The sequence below is a fragment of the Mauremys reevesii genome, linkage group 9 (assembly GCF_016161935.1).
Source record: "Mauremys reevesii isolate NIE-2019 linkage group 9, ASM1616193v1, whole genome shotgun sequence".
NCBI classification, from domain to species: Eukaryota; Metazoa; Chordata; order Testudines; family Geoemydidae; genus Mauremys; species Mauremys reevesii.
Genome location: NC_052631.1, coordinates 79,178,511 through 79,200,213, shown reverse-complemented (window position 1 = coordinate 79,200,213; position 21,703 = coordinate 79,178,511).

The following is a 21,703-nucleotide window of genomic DNA, read 5'->3' as shown; positions in this document are numbered from 1 at the left end:
CTGCCTCTCGCTGGGCTGTTACAGTGTTGTATATCTGGCTGCCACTGCTGGTACTGTCACAGCCTCTCCTGCGTTGTCTGCCTCCCTGAGATGGTTGCTGCCTCCCCAGCCTGACTGCCTTCCCCAGAGCTGCCACAGCCTGCCCTAATCTGGCTTCCTCCCCCATCCCAATCATAGCCAACCTGGCTGCCTCCCCTGGCACTGTCGTCGCCTCCTCAGTTTTCCCCAATCTAAGGTGAAGGATCAGGTTAGTGAAGGGCCTGAGCCATGATGGTTTGATCCTGGTCCTGCCATCCCTGCCATCCAGGATATAAACCTAAGGGACTTTGGAGCCAAGGTCTCATTTGGCAGAACTGGCTCTCCTCTGCCTACCTCACTGTGACAGTTTATGCTAGCTGGGTGCATCTGATGCAGAACTTCCACATGGAGCAGCTATTGGACATGGAGCAAAAGAGAGTGTGGGTGAGCCTCTCCAAAGGACAACCTGTCTGGTATTTCTCTTCACCCCTTATTATTGCCCCATCTGATCAGCACTGATATGGTACCTTCCCAGCCCCCAGAGACTGGGCAGAAGGGAGCTCTGGCAGTCTCCTCCAAAGAACATTATTCTGAATAGCGATGGAATGGGGATTGTCAGTTTCAGTTCCTGTCGGCTCCACGGATTGCCCACCCTCTTTGGATGCTGCTGCTGTTTGGATGTTTGGAACAGTTTCTCATTTCATACTGACAGTGCTTTTGATTGTATTGTCAGGTTTGCGGTAGGTGCTCACTTAGCACCTTTGTGCTGGTGGATGCACTTTAGAGCAAACAGTATTATTGTTTGTGTATTTGCTTTACGTTTGAGTGATCACTGTGGTTATTTCACACCAATATTTCAGAGCCAGCTAAGCAACACACACACAATTATGAGAGTAGAGGAGCCCCATCTAGGGATGGTGGAGGCAGACATACCCCCAAGGAACCCTTCTTACCCCCGACTTGGGCTGTGTGTTTCACACAGCACTCGTTAGGACTAGCCTTGGGCTGCTTCCCCTCCCTCCTGAGCCTGGTTCCAGCCACTGGTGCTAAAATTAGCAAGGAGCTTCTGTCCATTCTAATACTAATAGCTCCATTTTTAATAATGATGTTTTTGCAGCAATTTCAGCCCATCATGGTGTCACGGGGGTATTGATGAAAAAAGCTTCTAATCCCTTTTAATAGATTCCATTTGACAGTGGACGTGTCTCAATGTTCATTTCCAAAGGCTCCAGCAGTTTCAGTGTCACTCATGTCTGACCTTGGAGGGTAACTAGACCTTCCCTGGAAGAATGGCCCAGTGTCCATCTGGGAGTGGGCTCCTCCACCCTCCCCCTCATCTTCCCAATCTTCTCCGATGACTGGGGCTTCTCTGCTGGCTCCCTGGAAGGGAGAAGGTCTATACTCGTATGTTGTGGCCAGTGTATGATTTCTTACACCTTCCCCTGCCATCATCCTGCATGGGATAGGAGTAGTGCTGGGCATAGAAGCAGGGCCCTTTGAGCTGGCTAAAGAACAATTTTCTTTCCCCAGCCCTAAGAATGAGATGGAGTTTGGTGGCTACCGGGTCAGACAGCAGCAGAGTCTTCTTCCCTTGGCTTCATGGAGGGGAAAGGGGCCCACAAAGGTGTTTGGGGACATTTGAAGTTCAAGTAACAAGACTGATTATTTGCCCTGAGCATCCTCACCAGGCCGAGCTCTTACACAACTGTCTCTACCCGGTGTCTATAGCGCCAGAGACTGCGATGACATACATAGGTGCCGTTGGCTCTATTCTCTACAGCCCTTTCTTCTGGGAGAACAGGGACTTCAGAGAACCACCTTATAGCCAGCACTCCATAGGAACCCCCTTGGGAGACACTGGCTATTGCTTGCTTGAGCTAGGCAAGCAGGACAGCTGGATGTCAATTGCAGACCAAGAACCTGGCTTAGCTTCTGTGAGCCCCCAGCTGAGGAAACTGACTGGACATTTACTGACAGCAGCCGCGCATTGGGAGTTTCACCAGTATATGGCTCAGGGGAACACGCAGCAGCAATGCCAGAGGACCCCAGCTGCCGTGGCCCTGCATGCTCATACACACAGACTGCTGAGAAGGGCACTCAAACTGAGTTAAGCTATCTCAAACTTTCACTCCCTGCTGCCTCTCCAGCCCAAGCCTGAGTCACGTCTACACATGCACAGACACCTACACACACACTGGTTGGAAGATGCCAGTCTGCACAGAGCTACGACTAGAACGCTATGTACATGGGCACTGTAGAAATCTTGAAATATCTAGTAATAATAGCCTGCTTCCAGCTAAGAATGTCAAAGGGGCTCAAAGTCAATGCAGACTTACAGTCCACTCCCTCCCCCTGAAAAGACAGGTGAATGGTGTTATCCCCATCTTACAGATGCAGGAACCTGTGGTGTTCAGCAATCACTCTGGGCCTAAGGTGCTTGAACGAGAGTCCCTTTCTTCAGAGATGCAGTTCCAGCTACCTCTGCATAACAGAACATGGGATTCCACAGCAGCCTTCCCTGACTTTCTGTCCCTGAAGCTAAGCCATTTAAAGGTACGGTTCCCAGTACCATGGCACGGGGCGATGAAGTGAGTCCACACATGATTTCTGTGGGGAAAACTGGGAAAACTACCCTGGAGTTCTGATTCCTAGACCCGTGCTCTAACCACTAGACCATGCTTCTCCTCTAAAATCTTCTCTCACCTGGAAGGAAATAGATGCGCTCAGCTGGGGCCTGTTAGTGTTTTGCTGGTTATGCTAAGTGGGCAGGAAGTGTTCTCTTCCCAGAGTAGTATGGCCAGCCTCCTGGGGGAAAGGAATCTGGAACACGTGGCCACAGGGAAGGGGAAACCCCACTCAGATCTAGCTCCAGAACTGTGCTTGTTTCTGCTAGGGCTGGAGAGAGAGGTCTGTCCCTTCTGTACGCCCACTTTCAGAATGGAACCACTTGGAGAGGGAACACAAGATAAAGGGTCATAAATGGCAACAGGACCCTGAAAGGAAAAGACACGGTGGTATCTCCTTCCTGATCTTTACAAAGGAGCAACTAGCTAAATGATCAGCTTCCTACATGCACCCTGAAAAACCTGCCTTCATCTTCCATCCCCATAAACCGAAGTGTCCCTGGAGCCCAGAGCTGACCTAGAACAGTGCATGAGATCATCCCCTAGATGTGAACTCTGACCCATAGTTTCCACCACTCCCCCAGCCATTTAACCCCTGGGTTACCCACTTTCATCTCTGCCCTGTGGTTTTCTCTCCTACGCCAGAGTCTGTCCTATTTCTTCTTTTCCTCCCTCCTTAACATTGTCCCCTCCTTTCATCCTGCACAGAAGGAAAGGGGCACTCTGTGTGTGTTCAATAAGCCATAGAAATGAGTCATGACTTGTGGCAGGGGATGGCAGGGGAGCTGATTTTCCTGGGGGGCAGAAGGAAGGGCAAAGCCCTGCTGTAGCTCACTGCCAAAGGCTGCCTTTCACTCTGACATTCCCAAGAAAAATGAGAATAATTAAAGGTAATTTCATTTATTTCACTCCCCAAATAGGGGAGGGCCAGACCAGCAGATGGTGTTTAACTTCTTAGAACTCGGAGTAAAGCTGAACAGAGAAGAGTGGCTGTGGTGTTTTAACTTAGCTAATTGAGAGAAGAAATCAGCACAAGGCCCAGAACTTGCACTGGATAGATATGGAGGATGCACAGTGAGGGCAAACACTTTCTTCTCTGGGAATTGAGTGGAATTGTTTTCTCCTTTCCAGTGTAGATCAAGTGGCAATGGGGAAATCTCAACAATTTCACAGCTGCACAGGTATTTATAAATTCCAGTGCTCTTCATTCAGCAAAGCTGGCCTGGAAATTTCCTGAGCACTGCCTTTCTCACAAGATTTCCACTACTTCCACCTGGACTGGCAATGGCAGAAGAGCATCTTTCATGGTATTTCGTGTGTAATGCAAAGTGCATGGGCTGCACGAAAATGCAAAATGGTGACTATAAAAAGAGTCATTTGGACAATTTCAAACCTGCCAACATGTTCAGGGTCCATGTATTCCAGGCAAAGGTTTGGACTAGTTTCTCCCAACTGGTCTGGGCCCATCACTAGTCACCATAAATTCATCGCAGGTCTCAGCCCATTGGTATACTATTTCTGAAGATAGCATCTTTAATAGGAATGAGCTATCAAATCCCCCCCTCATTCTTGGATGGCTCCAAGTTCCAGCTGTGAAACAAAGCCATTCATGATAGCTCAGCAAAGGGAGAATACCAGAGCTTCTGATACAGGGTGCCAACCTGAGTAAGTACAAATAATAATCCTTTGCCCATTTCTAGTGCCTTCCAGTGAAGGTTCTCAAAGCATTGTGCAGTCATCAATTCCTTCTCACAACACCCCTGAGTGAAAGGGCAGTAACATTATCCCCATTTTGCAGATGAGGAAAGTGAGGCCGCTGGTGGGAAAGCACCTTACTCAGGTTCATGCAGTTAGTTAGTGGCAGAGCCAGGAATAGAATCCCGGTCTCCTGAGTCCCGGACCTGTGCTTCAACCATAAGACCATCTTTCTTTCCTTGGGAGGTGCGTGTAGGACACACTGACAATGCCTGGTTATATCTATAAGCTGGAGATACCTAAAATGGGTCCCATGTGTTATACACAGTGTAAAATGTGATGTCAATTTCAGATCAGACAGTACAACTGCAGTTTGTCAATATCTGTCCTAAAGGAAAGCAGAACATCAGTGAACCAGACAGCTGAAAGCAGTGACTTTAATTGGTTGTTAGTTACAATAATGACATGGACTGAAGTGATCTAATTGGCTGGCAAGGATGTTGAGCTCTGTAATAACAAGACCATAAACCACACAGGTCAGAACTCCTTAAGCAATACATTCAATCACTACTTTATAAGAATAATAATACTTTGCATAGCATACCAGTTACAGTCACATAGGCACTTCTTGGACGCTGGAAGAACTCACCCTTCAGCCTTGGACTTCATAATCTCTCTGGCCCCTCCCTGATTATCCAAGATGGAGACCCCCATGTGGCAGCTCAATATATAAATTGAGAAGACTCTGCTTTCTATTATTTTAATGTTTATTAAGTTCTCAAATGTCATGAGAATCAGAGTTAGACGCTTGCTCCAAACAGCTTCCTGGAATAATGAGACCAGGAAGGTTCAGGGCAACAGGGTATCCTGCCCCCAGTGAAGTTACAGGGCTGAATGAATAGTGGAAATACATTTCCATGAATATACGTTCACATTCAAAAGTGATCTTTGATTCAACCATGCTCTCAATCCCGTTGTGTTTGTTCTGCATGAATAATTCCAGCATTCAAACCTTCCTAGTGCAAATACACATTCAAAACAAATGTTAAGCTTGAATATTCAACAACATTTTGAATTGTGTACTTGATTGCATTTGAAATCCACATTGTGCTGGTTAATTACACAAATCATCCAATCAGGGAAAAGAAGCAAAACCATGTCACTTACCTAAGTAGCCACCACCACCTGAAATTCAGACTGAATACTCAAACTGTTCACAAGCAAGTTCACAAAAGGGGGTAAAAGTCATAAAGAAATTTGCAAATAATTTTAAATTACGAACACAATGCAGAGTTGTGATCTGCTCACAAACACTCTGTGAAGGAAAGAGAGGCAAAATTCTAGCAATAAATTACTTGTTATACATTTTTTGCCCAGCTCCTTGTAACCACGACAACATGGATGGCTGCCTGGTCTCAGCACCTCCCAGTGCTCCTAGGGCATATTCTGTACAGTAACTGCACATCTCATCATCATATAAGCATTCAATACCTGTATGTGCTCAGTCCCCATGGACATTGTAGACACTGTATAACCACAGGACTCTTGATCAAAGATCATGAGTCTCAGCCTTGCTGTCACCCAGGGGTGTCATGGTTCTGCTTCAGCTAAGGGATCCGTCACCCTGCTCTGATTTCTGACCCAGTGTGGGGCTCCTCAGATGCTGTGTGAATGTACTGCCCTTTGCCAGGGCCCTCTGCCTCAAGGGGAAGATCTGTAGGGGATTGAAAACTGGCACCGAGCCAACTGTGCCCCTCCATTCCAATCTGCTGTGATTGAATGCAGTCCAGAGCCCCTGCTTTCTTTGCACATTTCACAATGAGTATCCGCAGAATCTGCAAGCCATTAGCTCTCTGTTATCTTTCTGGAGATGCTGAGGTGAGCCATATGGAAGCACTTACTCGTCAACAGCCTGGGACAGAGTTTGGTGGGGTGGCCAGGACTCAGCCCTTTGTGAACTGCAGAGAAGTTGGAACGGATCCATTGACCCATTTAATGAGCTCCGGCAAGGGGAATTTCACACTGTGCCTGGAGCGGCAGTAACCTTATATGTGGGGTGGGGGGGGAGATAATTTCTAATCTTGTCAATCACGCCGTTGTGAAATCCACAGCAGGGTTCCTCATAGCGTGAGGGCCAAGGAGAAAGAAGTAGGTCCTGATCCAAGTTCTTGGAGAGCAGGAAAGCACAAGAAAGGGCCTTTCATTATTTTTCTTTGCAGTCTCCTCATTTCCTTACTGAAAAAATTACATTTATTAACTGTACAAATATTTAACTGGGACAAAGTGCTAAAATGTAAGGTATAGTGACTTGCAGTCACCTCACCCTAACCCACAGGGGACCATCAACTCTCAACTCCTTCCCTCAAATGCCACTTCATGCATTAGAGTGATGGCCAGGGCCCCATAATCCCTACCTTTACCGCCTACAAACTCTTTCTCCCAATCCCATCTCCCTTATAACTAACAACTACTGAAATGAATATGGCGCCCTTCCAAGGGGATACAGTGGGTCTAATTCACCTCTCACACCAAGGGTACAATGGGGTAATTTCCTTGACTTCAATGGAGTCATTCCTGATTTACACCTGTGTGAGAGCAGAACTGGTTCCAATGAGTAGTCTCTGCTGGTTACAATGAGTACCCCTTGTACGTCTAAGATAGGCAAGTACATTTACCCTGCAGGGCACAGTGGCTAAGGAATAGGAATAAAGGAGTCAAAAGTGCCCAAGTGATTTAGATGCCTATGTTCCATTGGCTTTCAATAGGACTTAGGCACCTATGTCACTTAGGTGCTTTTGAACATTTTATCCTAGGTGCCTTAATAGGGCTTGTCAATCTCTAGATTCCATGGCAATTCTGTGCTATTGTTTCAGAGCTGCAATGTATTCCATCCAACAATGTAACTAAGTGAAAGAGGTGGGTGTTTGGAGTGTTCACACACTGAGACCACTAGAGGTCATTGCACACACCTCCCTTAAAAAAATGAAGCAGCTTTGTCTTTACTACAGTATCGTGTGTGTACAGGGAGACGTTAAGTTGATTAGAAGAACCCAAGGTCTGGAAGCTATCCCTCGGGAGCTATGCATCTCCCACAATGCCATCCCCAGGAGACCATCTCTGAGTCTGATAGTCATGCCTGAAAGCTCTGTGCTTTGGAAGAGAGAGAAATTGTTAATAAAACAAGTGACAAGCTGGAGCTGTCTAGACACACAGATACAGTTCTCAAGGGAGAGGACTTCCTCCTGACCATCCAGCCACATACATGGGTAGTGATCAATGGCTTCATGTCTAGTTGGCAGCCGGTATCAAGTGGAATGCCCCAAGGGTCAATCCTGGGGCCGGTTTTGGTCAATATCTTTATTAATGATCTGGAGGATGGTGTGGATTGCACCCTCAGCAAGTTTGCAGATGATACTAAACTGGGAGGAGTGGTAGATATGCTGGAGGGTAGGGATAGGATACAGAGGGACCTAGACAAATTAGAGGATTGAGCCAAAAGAAATCTGATGAGGTTCAACAAGAACAAGTGCAGAGTCCTGCACTTAGGATGGAAGAATCCCATGCACTGCTACACACTAGGGACCAAGTGGCTAGGCAGCAGTTCTGCAGAAAAGGACCTAGGGGTTACAGTGGACGAGAAGCTGGATATGAGTCAACAGTGTGCCCTTGTTGCCAAGAAGGCTAACAGCATTTTGGGCTGTATAAGTAGGAGCATTGCCAGCAGATGGAGGAACATGACCATTCCCCTCTCTTCAGCACTGGTGAGGCCTCATCTGGAGTACTGTGTCCAGTTTTGGGCCCCACACTACAAGAAGGATGTGGAAAATTTGGAAAGAGTCCAGTGGAGGGCAACAAAAATGATTGGGGGCTGGAGCACATGACTTATGAGGAGAGGCTTAAGGAACTTGGATTGTTGTCTGCAGAAGAGAAGAATGAGGGGGGATTTGATAGCTGCTTTCAACTACCTGAAAGGGGGTTCCAAAGAGGATGGATCTAGACTGTTCTCAGTGATAGCAGATGACAGAAGAAGGAGTAATGGTCTCAAGTTGCATGGGGGGAGGTTTAGGTTGGATATTAGGAAAAACTTTTTCACTAGTAGGGTGGTGAAGCACTGGAATGGGTTACCTAGGGAGGTGGTGGAATCTCCTTCCTTAGAGATTTTTAAGGTCAGGCTTGACAAAGCCCTGGCTGGGATGATTTAGTTGGCGATTGGACCTGCTTTGAGCAGGGGGTTGGACTAGATGACCTCCTGAGGTCCATTCCAACCCTGATATTCTATGATTTTATGATTCTATCGCCTATAACTTCTTGCAGCATGAGTGACCACTGGTCCCAACGTGGAGTTGCTCTCTCTGTCAGCTGCAAACCCGTTTAAGGCATGTGTTAATAGCAGTCCCATTCTGCAATGGGGAGGGTTTTGCCAAAGTTGATTTTAAAAAAAGGTGAACTTGCTCAGAAAATTCAAGTCTGGAATCTCTGCAAAACAAGAACTAGCAAGTTGAAATATAAGGTAGCTTGTTAGCTATGAAGAACTGAATTCAAATCCTATTTAGGTCCAACTATGTCTGGTCTTGGCTTTTGCTCGATTCCTAACAGATGCTTCCCCACAAACTCAGTCGCAGCTACTGTAAAAGTCAGTACAATAAGCCAAACCTTATCTGAATTAGCCAAACCTCTTTAGCTTAGCCAGCTTTCTTGAAAGATTTCCGGTACTTTCTGCTTCTGGCTGAGTCAGAGATACCAGAAGAGCAGTGTTTCTCTCAGTAGTTTGGTCTTCACTTCTGGTTATGGCTTGAACCAGGATGTTCAGGGATCAGAGAAAACAAATTTCAACCCTTTCCCCAGCCCATTAACCGCACTTTTCCAAACCTCAGAAAAGATTCTGTGGCTCATGGTTTGGTTTGAGAATTGGGTAAAGGACAGGCCAGTTCCAATTTAACCTTAAGTGGTTCACTTAGCCTTAAACTTAGCTAGAGACTGGCACGAGACAAAAAATTCAAACCCAGATCCAAACTTCCCAAAGCTGGGGATGTTGTGTCCTACGTTTCAATTCAACCCATCTCAAAATGTAACCAACATAAGCTGTAGTATGCAAATGAGTGCAAGTCTGCTCTTTGCTTATTGGGTAGGTTCCCTCTGGTGTCATGTCCTGCCCACACTTCACCATCCCTTAGGAGGGTAGAATTGTCTTGATAATAAACTGCAAGATAAAGAAACAATCAAAGTTTCTTGTCACATTGTTTTTCCTGTTTGTCTAAGAAACAGTCTTACAAAAACAATAAATAACTTGCAGGTGGGCCCAGGAAAGAGGCCATTTTGTTTGTGATTTTAATCACACACGCTTGTCAAAAATAAAATCTTCTCCTACACACCAAATACGTGAAACACAACAGGGGGGGAGGTAGTGGATAAGGCTGCAGACCCTCTCTCCAAGTCCTGATGAATGGAGCTTCACTCATGCTTACCAAGATGTGATCATAACACCACAAAATGTGTGTGGATTTCTGGGGATGTAACCGTATAGTGCACAGTCCAGTGGGCTTTGCCACATGTGTTGTGTCCACACCTTTGTTATATCTAGACATACATACAACTATAGTGATCTCAGTGCATGCAAAATCTATGCCCTGACACTAGTGGGTGCTGAGTGTTACCACTGACACTTCCCTTTACATCTCCCATATAAGGAGCAGAACTATCATTAGCCATCAAGCTTGTGATCTTGTGTCTTCCCACATCCAACTGCAGCTGAATATTAGCAGTCAAAATTGCTACTATTTCCTGTATCCTTTCTGCATCCCCATCTGAACGGAGGAAGAGAAAGATTCCCCCATGTGGATGGACTGAGGGATAAGCATGATCTATATGTCAGATCTTGACCCCTCTAAAAACTTGCCCTGGTTTTACAATGACAATAGAACAATAACTAATGTTTTCATTGCCCCTTGTATCCCAAAGAAGCCCAAAAGGTTTTGCAAATACCACATTTACAACCTCACTGACATGCAGCCACCTCTGGGGGAAGGAGAACCTATCGCATAGCCTACTGCTCATCAGTGAGGGGAGGGGAAATTTTGAACAAGAATAAGGGGGCAAACCTTTGCTTTTATGAAAAGCGTCTTGGAGTCTTCAGCATCCATGCAGCACAGAAAGAGTTTTATGATCTAATCCAAGACACAGACATGGGAGAAGGTTTATTTTGAGTAAACACAATATATTTTAGTTCATATTGTAGGAAACCTTTCATAATCACATAACCACAATATCTGGGTTATTATTTAAATTCCTATCATTTGACATCTTCCTATTATTGGAAATCCACTGGAGGTCTAATATTTTGGATTCTTTCAATAATTGTAAGGAGGCCAGAGACCACGGCAATAGGACCTACTATTCATCAACCAATCAGTCCTGTCAGCAAAAATATTTGTTGATTCCAGCTGTGTGTGTATTTTATGTCAGGCTGAAATGCAGCCAGTCTAGCATGGCTGCCGCTTACCAATACCACGTGTGTGTGTGTAAATGGGTATTTTTTGCTCTTTTTATTATTTATGTGCAGGTAACCTAATGCAAAGTGACTGACACAGAAACTAACACCTCCTCTCTAGGACTACCGTGGGTCGCACTTTCCCTGGCAGACTCTGGCCCTCTCTGCTGGAGTCACAGACCCAGCTGTGCCATACAGTAAGTGGCCTCATCATTATCCTTGGGGTAACACAGGCTGTTTCTGTGGGTTCCTCATTTTTACGAGGTGTGATGGGAAAGGAATGTTGTGTACAGTTTAATTAGGGACTAAGTGCCTTGAGAGAAAGTGGAAAGTAATGAATGTGCTGGGACATGTTGGCCAATAACTAGCTCTGAATACTCAATATGCTATTAAAGCAGCTCCTTTGATGTCTGTCGGCCCACTGTAATGCAGCCCTGGTAACCTATGGCGAGGCAACCAAAGGGGAAAAAGTGGAAATGCAACCACTGGATAGGAGGTTCCAGGTGAGCCAGCTTGTTGCTATCCAGCTGAGCAGCACCTGGACCTGGGAGGGGGGACCTGTATTAGTGAATTGGCATCCAAAACATCTGCATGACCCCTCTCCACCATCACGGATTCTCCCCTCCCAGCACCAAAGCAGGCACATCTCGATTCTTCAGTGGTGGCTCCTCTGGGAATAAGACAGCTAGCTAGAGATAGACACTGAGCAAGCCCAGGAGTGAAGTCAGATGAAGGAAGGGAAACCCAGCCAGGAAAGAAGGTAAACAGCAAAAGGAGGAGACAATGAGGGGAAGAGAGAGGAGGCAGGAAAGGAGACTTAGTACAAGAATTCAAAGCCGTGGGTTTCTACGTGCTGGTCTCGGGGACACACGACACAGCCAGGTTGGATGAAAATCCCTAGACCAAACCCCAAAGTCTGACATTCTGGAGGTTTACACCGTCCCCTTAAAGCCACCAGCTCTGGTCACTGTTGGAGACAGGACACCAGCCTAGTGGACCACTGGGTTGTACCTTTGACTTCCTAGCCTTTGTTCAGCCCCTAAGAAAGGCTGTTGGCTGAGGCTAGGCTTGCATGTGATGATACCATATTTTTTTAGCTTCTTTTTCTGCCTTGGTATTTTGTCTAAAGAAGGAAACAGGACAAACCAGAGGTTCTTACAGTTCATAAGGAATCTGGGTGTGACGGTGCTGCCTGTAGGAGCCAGTTGAGGTGACTCAATTAGGGTGAACTGCAAACAAAACAGGGCAGACAAACCCCAGAAGGTGGTGGTTATTCCAATACTTAGATTTACCAATACAGCACAAAACAACTTCTATATTACTATACAGGTTATTCAGAAGTTCAAACAACGCAGTTCCCTTAAAGTACCCAGCCTCAGGCCTCCATCCAGACAAAAAACATCAGATATGATGATGATTACTGAAAATCTTATCTCATCATATAAAGAAAAGGTTCTTCCAATCCCAAAGGATCAGCCACATACCCAGGTCCAATTATAACTTAGATCTTACCCAAAATATACACTACAGCCAATTCTTATTAACTAAGCCAAAATTTATTAAAAAAGAAAAGAGAGGGAGTGTTGGTTAAAAGATCAATATACATACAGACTTGAATTCGATTCTTGAGGTTCAGATACATACAGAGATGAGCTTGTAGTTACCAAAAGTCCTTTTAGATATAGTCCATAGTCCTATGTCCATATTCAGGGTGGCTCTAATCAATGACTGGGGATCTCAATCCTTATGGCTTAAGGTTTCCCCTTCTTGAAACCCAAAGCAGATCTGAGATGAAGTAGGATCGTGTCCCAGGGTTCTTATAGGGTTCTAGCAGCCTTTTGGCCTCAGAAAACAATAGGCTTAACTCCTTCTCCCAAACATCCTGGCAATTAGCACAGGGTAATTTATCCATTAAACAGTTCAGATACAGGTTACCACAACCTTCAAAGAGACACATAGACAATACTACTATTTCACTCAAGTATCTTCCTAAATGTTAATATTCCATATTTGATCTTTGAATCAAAGCCATGGTAATAGACAAGACTTCTTTGCTTACATCACAAGACCTGAGCAAACACCTACCCTTCTATCTCTAACAATGCAGACTTGCATTTCAAAGCTCTAGTCATTTACATAGCTTCCTAACCAGTTTCTAAAGTTCGGCCACAGGTCAGGTTAGTCTGTGAGTTAATTAACTCTTTCTGGCCCTGTCGCCTGTCAATGAGATATTATATCACACTCATGACGTCACACTGGGTCAAATAGCAATGGGAACCAAAAGTGAGCAATAAATGATGCCCATGGTTTGCTATGGGTGCAGGGTGCCAAGGGAGCCTGGGGAGGGCAGCAGTGAGGGACACATGCTGCCCTCAGAGATCTGTGGCACAAACACTGACCTGTCTGAGTTCCAGAGCAACTCTCCCTTCCCTGGCTGCTCCCAGGCTGAACAAGAGATTGGCACTGGCTACTCCGCGTTCCTCTGTTGAAACCAGGAACCTCAAAAGGCAGCAGGGTTTGGCTCCTGGGGTGTTCTCGTTCTCAACACTTCCCTCTTCTGAGTCCCATCCAGAAAGGAAATTCACATTAGCCCCAACTAATTTCCACCTGGGATCCAATGAAAAGGGGCAGACTGACATTTGCTTCCACCTGCGTATGGCAGCGCGCAGGTCACAAAGCGAAGAGAGGCACACACCATGTGGAACAACAGTGTCCCACTCAGTGCCCGTTTTCCCACCCCCTCCCCATGCTGACAGCACCGAGAGCTACCGTGCTGATCCCAGAAGGTAGGTGCAATCCCACTCTGCCTTCGTCTTCCCAGATCGTTACATGTCATGTATCAACACGGGCAGCGAAGCAGAGAGTATGACACACTGATTGTAATGATTTCTTCACCTCCGCCTGACTTACCGGCTGGGTGAGGAACATGAGGTAAGTGTAAGGCTCACCACCTCCAGACATACTGAGACTTACACACGTACTCTGCTGAGTCTGAGACTGAATCAGTGCCTGCAGGGCAGACCATGACCAGTCCCTGTGTAACACATTCCTTTTCCCCGTGTCCAGAGCCTGCCTGCAGGAGGCACCCATGCCCATCCCTGCTCCAGGTCCTTGATGTGGTCTGTTCTGTAACAACAGGGCGGAATCCGAGGAGCTAGCTTTAAGCTCTTTTTAGGCTTTTATGGTCAATATTGTTTTGTCAGAGTGTGGATCACTCTGTTACTCATCCCACCTGTGTTTCTCCATGGCATGAAAATCCCTGGGAGACAACTCCTCGAGGTGTGGCTGGTGGAGCAGACAAGTTCCTGTCTGAAGAGTCTATTATTTGCGAGGGCACGTGGGTGATGGGTACATCTGTGTGTATCCCAAAAGGACACGTGGCATACTTGTCGGTGAGGGAGAGAAGATGCAAGGGAAGGTTTACAGCTATGGCAGACATTTTGATCAAACAGACATGCTTTATTCAAGCCATTGATCCAGTGCTGGAAGTGAATGCGGACCGTGTGCAGGAGACTGGATGTGGAAATCCCTTCAGCGCCAGATCCCAGAGCACCCAGATACACGTGGCTGGGAGGGGAGGATCTGCACTGAGACCTGCTGGTGTGTAGAGATCCACAGGCAATGGGAACAATCCACCTGAAGGGGGTGGGAAGATTCACCCCTTCTGTTTCAGGCTTGGTGAGACTGTCAAGCTGCTCCTTGTCTCAGCAGTCAGTGCTGGTGTGCTCTCAGCTACCATTCACGGGTGCCTAGAGGCTTGGGTTCCTGCACTGCTTGCCATTGTGGAGCTAAAGCCTGCCACTGAGCTTAGGCCAGGCACTGGGGAACTGGATCTGGGTGTTGCCTTTCATTCCCATGGTTGGTTTGAAGTTCAGTGGAAAAATCTCACTTCCCTTCCTCCTGATTTTGTGCAGAAGAGGGTATTCTTCTCTGCTGGCAGCGTCACCAACCCCGGCAGCGTCACCAACCATCAGAGCTAGACACTTGGGAAATACCCCACCCGTAAGAGCTTTCAGGCAGCAAATGGCCACTGCAGAAGGCGACGGGGAAACTCTGACAATGCTCCACAAGCCCAGAGGGACAGCGAAAGAGACTGACATGGAGAGGCAGGAGGGAGATCCCCCTTTCTTTCTCTTTCCCAGAAACTGTTCATAAGTATTCCTAAGGAGCCTTTGCCAGGGCTAGATTGAATCTCTTTCTTGTATGGGAAGCCAACTACCCTTCTTAACCTAACAAGCCTCTCTCAGATTGTGCACGGAGCTGGGCCTTGCTGCTGGGCCGTGCCCGTTCCATTCTCTGATACAAATGGAGAGAATGGCTGGCTTTGCTGCTCGCATTTACTGCACTCAGATCTTCAGGCTGCTAAACTGCTATGGTATTAGGAGCTTTTTAAAATCAATACAGTCATTTGATAATGTACCTCAGTTTCCCCACCTGTAAAATACAGCTAGTGAGCCTGACTCTCCTGTGTAAAGGGCTTTGAGGTCTGTGGATGAAAAGCAATGCACGAGCCTGATCTGAAGCCAATGGAATGGCTGCCTCTAAGAGTTAATTGCCATTAATAAACCCTCTTAGGATAAAGTCCCAACGTATACGTAAGGTAATTATCCAACCCCTGCTCACTGTAGTATCTGAGTGCCTTAAAATCTTTAACATATTTACTCTCACCACATGCCTCTGAGGTAGGGCAAGTGCCATTATCCCTATTTTACAGATGGGGAACTGAGGCAGTGAGAAGCAAAGTGACTTGCCTAAGGGCACCCGGGAGGTCTGTGGCAGAGAAGGGAATTAAACCCAAGTCCTACATAAATGTCCTTCCTTCCATCTCATGACACACTCACCATCAGCTACTTTTGACTGGTCTACACTGAAAACTTACATCAGCATAGCTACTTCTCAAGGGTGTGAAAAATCCGCATGCCTGAGAGGCATCGCTATGCTGCGCTAACCCCCGGTATAAACAGCACTAGGTCGATGGAAGAATTCTTCCATCAAGCTAGCTACCGCCTCTCAGGGAGATGGATTAACTACAGCGACAGGAGTACCCCTCCCATCGCTGCAGGGAGGGTCTACACTAGGGGCAGCCAACTTGAGCCTGAGAAAGAGCCAGAATTTACCAATGTATATTGCCAAAGAGCCACAGTAATACATCAGCAGTCCCCCATCAGCTCTCCCACCGCTTCCAGCACATCCTACCCACCAGCAGCCCCACCAATCAGCGCCTCCCTCTTCCTCCCCGCACCTCCCAATCAGCTGTTTCGTGGAGTGCAGGAGGCTCTAGGGGGGAGGAGCGAGGGCCTGGCAGGCTCAGGGGAGGGGCGGGAAGGGGCAGAGTGGGGGCTGGGCCTGTGGCAGAGCCAGGGGTTGAGCAGTGAGCACCCCCAGGCACATTGGAAAGTTGGCGCCTGTAGCTCCAGCCCCGGAGTCGGTGTCTACACAAGCAGCCACATATTAACTTCTGAAGAGCCGCATATGGCTCTGGAGCTACAGGTTGGCCACCCTTGATCTACAGTGAGGCGCTACAGCTGTGCAGTTATAGTGTTTGAATGTAGCCAGACCATTATTAAAAAATAATTTGCCCAATTTTTGTAACTCTTTGTTTGCAAAATTAAATAACACCTGTAAAAGCCAGAAAAAGACCTTCATCCTCATCCTTCTCTTTTACTTGGGTTTCCATTTAGATTGCAAGCTCTTCAGTGCATGAACTAATCTGTTGCCCCGTTACTGGACAGCATCTACCCACTAGTGGGTGCTCTAAAATGAGAATAAATGCGGCCATTATCATCTCTTTCCATTGACGGACCCTGCTCCAGCAATCAAGCCCACGCTGTGGGGTCCGTGTCCTGTCTGGAGCCCCAATGAGCTCCTCAGTAGTGCCCCAAAGCGACCTCCATTGGGATTCAGATGGGGAAGAGCTGTGCCTACATGCATCCAGCTGCACGGTCAGGGCCCTGGACTGGACCCTTTGTCCCACTTCTGGCCTGCTTTTTCACTTGTCCCTTCACCCCAAGATGAAACACACCTGGCTTCTGTTGTTTTCTTCATTCTTTGTGCATAGGCCTGGTGGTGCACGTTGCGGGCAGCCACCTGGCAGGGTCTGCCATGGAACTCTTGCTATGGGACCAGCAGGGGGAGCACAGAACATTGGGGATTTCTGCATCATCCATTATTTGGCATGATTTTTTTTTTTAATTTCTTAGCATTGAGGTGATGCATTTACAGTATAGATGAGATAGAGGTTTAAACTCCACACACATGCCTCACCAGATTAGAACAATTTTTAAGTAGGTCAGAGTCTGGCTTTAAGCTGCTTGACAGTTCCCCTATAAAACATACCTAGTTTAATGCCCTATATATATATTTTTGTGACATGAAATCGGAGCAGTTTATAAGGGCGATGTTGGATAACAGATGCTCTTCCATGTTGGGGGAGGGCAGCAGTGGGGAAAGTGATTGTTCTAAATGAAATGGTGATTAAGGTCATTAAAGAGAACTAGGGTGAAGAGGAGAAGGGGCATCCAGCCCGTTGCCTCTAATAAGTAAAGCACCCTACAGCCTTTGCTTAGGGGCCAGAGCAGTGCAAGGTCAACCCTCCCACTGAGACACGTTACTGCTCCAACCCCTGGTTTTCCAGAGACCTGGCTGGGTTTTTCTCCTCTCCCTTGGTTCTAGAATGAGAGATTTGGGTCAGGAAGGCATCCTCTCTCATGATATTGGGGGGGAGAGTTCTTAAAGCCCCAGCTCCTGGAGCCCTGTGATTAGGTGATCATCTCAGCTTCCATTTTTCAAAACCATCTGTTTCTAGCTCTTGTGGTTGTGAAAAGCATTTGAAACATGGCCTAGAGAGGCTCAAAAACCTCAGGGCAAATGAAAAAAAAACACCTCAGCACTTGAACAAATAATCTCATGCTTTTGGGGTCTTCCTCCTTGAATGCTTGGGGTTGGCAGTACTGTTGTCTCCCCATATCTGCAAGCTTCCAGCATTGTACCATAGATACACTACAATGCTGGACCACTGCCCAATGGTGGGGTGAGGCAGAGGGATTTACAACAGCAGCCAGTGCTAAGATACAGGCAGATTCTCAGAGATCACCTGAGTAATGGCTGAGTAAGCTTCTCCCTCCCTGATGCATATCTCTGCCCTTGACTGCACTCCACTTGCTTGTGCCTCTGGGTTGAAATCTCCATTAGGGGGAGGAAGGATGGGGCTCCTACTCTGTGTCCTTCTGCTCAGCACTCCCTGCCTCACTTTCCTTCCCCAAGGCAGATCTCCTCAGCTCTCCACACAGGTCTCTGCGGGAGATGCTTTGGCCCTCTGGCCAAGTCACAAACAAACAACCCCTTTCAGGGTAACAAGAATCCAGCTAAAAAAAAGGTTCTTCTGCCCTTTCTGGGCTTCTCTTCAGCCCGCCGTCTAGACCAGGGATTCTTAAACTTCAAGACCCCAGGAGGGGGGGGGGGGAACCAAAGCCTGAGCCCACCCAAGCCCTGATGCCCCAGGCCGGGAAGCCAAAACTGAAGACTGAGCCCCACTGCCTGGGGGAGCCAAAGTCAAACCCCAAGGGCTTCAGCCCCAGGGGAGGGGAGGCTGTAACCTGAGCCCCACCACCCAGGGCTGAAGCCATTGGGCTTTGGCTGCAGGGCTGAATCCTCAGCTTCGACCCTGGGCCCCAGCAAGTCTAACACCAGCCCTGGCGACTCCATTAAAATGGGGTCACAACCCACAATTTGAAAACTGCTGCTCTAGCCCCTGTTCTCAGCCCCTTTCTGGGCTACCCTGGAAGGTTTCCCCTGCTTTGGTATAGAGCACTGGAGCCTGCCTACTCACTATGGCGCCAAACCCTCTGTAAGGGCCTTCTGAGCAGCAAGCAGCTCCACATCCCAGACTGAGCTCTCCCAGCCCATTTGTGAGGGCCAGGTGTCCATTAAGCAACCACCTGATCCCTTTGGTCCCACCCCATCTGGCTGGGAAGCAGCTAATTAATTATGGCACAGGTGGGACTGGCTCCAGCTCCCTTTAAAGGGCCAATCACCCTGCAGTACCCTAGCTATACTCTGATCTGCTCACTTTCTATGTGGATTTCTCCAAGAACCTTGCAGAGCTACCCTGGGTTGTGGATAAAGGGGTGAAATCCTGACTTCACCATGGTCAATGGGACTTTTGCCATTGACTCCAACAGAGCCAGGATTTCTCCCAAGATGACCACAGCAGCAAGCTAGTATTCCTGGGCTGCATAGACATTAACCTGCTTCCTGAGTATCAGACCAGTTTTGGGAACCCTAGTCCCTCAGAGTCCCTGGGCACCATAACCTCCCTGGATCTCTGGGCTGCATAGCCCCTATCAGCTTGCTTGTATGAAACGGGCTGATCAGTGATCATGCTGATGGTTTGTTGCCCCAGCCTCTGGCTGAGGAGCTGCCGCTCCTGGGCAGAGGATCTACATTACTGAGTTCTGAGAAGCTTGGACTAGTATTTGATGGGCTTGTTTGGCAGGTGGCTCCCTTAGCAGGGGCTCAAGATCTGATCCCCGGTAAAATGCCCTGCATCTGGCCCACTAGCAGTGGCCTGATTGCTAATCCACCTCCCTTCCCCCCACATTTCTAACCCCTCAGTGACACACTTTCTGATGAGAAAAGAAAGAGGCATGATTTAAATGTGACCTCTCACCCCAAGCTGTGCCTGTAATCAGATGAGCAAACGTTAATAGGCTGAGCCAGGCAGCGGAGCCCAAAGCCCAGATACAACCCAGCCCCAACGACAATTCAATTTCCTTCCATGAGATCAACTTGCAGCTTTAGCAAAGCCACTTGAGAGGTCACTGGACTGAAACAATCTGGGCTGGCAGGAATGGTTACGCTGCCTTCAGTGCAGATAAAATGGAATCTGAGCAGAACTCTCAGAGGAAGCCCTGCTGCACTCCCCAGTACCCAATCTGCCTCAATGTCCCCCTTGTTCCTATCCTGCCTTGGTGCTCACCTTGGACTAGAGTGACCAGATGTCCTTATTTTATAGGGACAGTCCCAATTTTGGGGTCTTTTTCTTATATAGGCTCCTATTACTCCCCACCCTCATCCCGATTTTTCATACTTGCTGTCTGGTCTCCCTTCAGTTCTTCTTTCCAATAAGAGAGAGGCCTGTTAGTGTCCACCAGTATTATGTGGGAGATGTGACCGGGTGCCTGGGATGAACCACACTGAGAATGCCACACTCCGGGCAGACTGCAAGAAACAGGGCAGACAATGCCCCCAAACTGGTGGTTTATTCTGTAAGTAGATTCATGAAACCAGTAGCAACACAGCTTCTGTAGCAGCCCACTGGTTAACAGGAAGCAAAACACAATTCCCTTTAGGCATTCCAGCCCTTGGTTCCTATCCAGACAAACTGTGTCTAATTCAGTGAGAGGTTACTGAAAACCCAATTCACCACATGTAAGGGTCTACCAATCCCAAAGGATCAGTAATCCCAAATTACCCCCAGGTCAATTAAATATTTCAGATCTTACCCAAATATCACATTGTCAGCCAATCCTTAGTAAACTAACTAAGAATTTATTAATAAAAGAAAAGAATTTAGTTATAAATTGTTCAAAGATCATATACTTACAAATGACTGAAAAGTCCTTAGATCAGGTTTGTATCAGTGATGGAATAGTCTGCTGCCTTGCAAAAGTCTCTCTGGTAACTTCCAAAAGATTGGAAGGTCCTCAGTCCATTGTTCAAAATATTCCTTTTAGCTGTAAATCCGCAGTCCAGAGAATTGGAGCAGGAATGAGGCAAAATGGAGATGTTTCCGTTGCAATTTATACCCTTTCCCACGTGCATGGAAAGTTACTATCCCAAACAATGCTCATAGCTCATGTGCATCGAAAGTTACTGGCAAAGATGGAATTTTAGGTCACATGTCCATATCACGTCCTTACATGTTTTGCTGAATCACATGAGTGGCCATTGGTTCCTTGCTTTCTGAGGCCTCCTCAGGAAGAGGTATCTGGAGAATTGATTCTTCTTAATGGCCCATCAAGCTTGAATAATTTATTCACAATGGGCTGGCGAGACTGGATGTAAACTACCTTGTTGGTGTCACCCCAAGAACAAACACATTTGAGATACAAATACATAGTCAATATTCATAATTTCAGATACAGTGATGATACATGGATTTAACCAGGATAATCATACCTGACAGTTTGTAACGTGTCCATTGACACCTTACATGATACACTTTGTACAAGATTTGTTGCAATTGTATAAGAGTGGTAGCAACAATGATACAAATGACCATCTTCAGTCATACAGTGCCACAGAAGAACCCGGGTCAGTGACTGTGGTTTGATCCCTTGGCTCTCATCCCCTGGGAGCACACACATGGGGAATATGAGGAGCTGCTGGGAGAAGGGTGCTTGTTTTGTAACACAGCACTGCTCCCTGTGGATAAGTAAGGAGTGACATTAAGTGGCTTAAACCTGAGGGTGGCATCAATGATGCAGGACCTTGAGGGCGGGGAGCACAAAGGAGGAGGAGCCTGGGAGCTCAGACATGGATGCAGAGGACGCCCCCAGCCCCCAGGAGGGAGGATGTCACTATCAGTGGGATTAGATATTTTATGGCCCCAATACAATGGGGTCCTGGGCCATAGCTAGGGCTGCTGGGCACTACAGTAATACCAATGAAGAATAATAGTAATAAATAATAACAGCCATTGGTCAAAGCAGATTGAAAGAGAAGGGGGCAGTCTCATGGCACTAAGAAGGAGGGGGAGCTGTGCGGAAGTGCTGCTTGCCCAAGCCAGGGAGAGGAGGCATCATAAACCTGTGGATTCTAATAGGAGTCTAATGCAAGCATTTAAAAGGGAGCAAAAATGAGTCCTTCCCTCACCCAT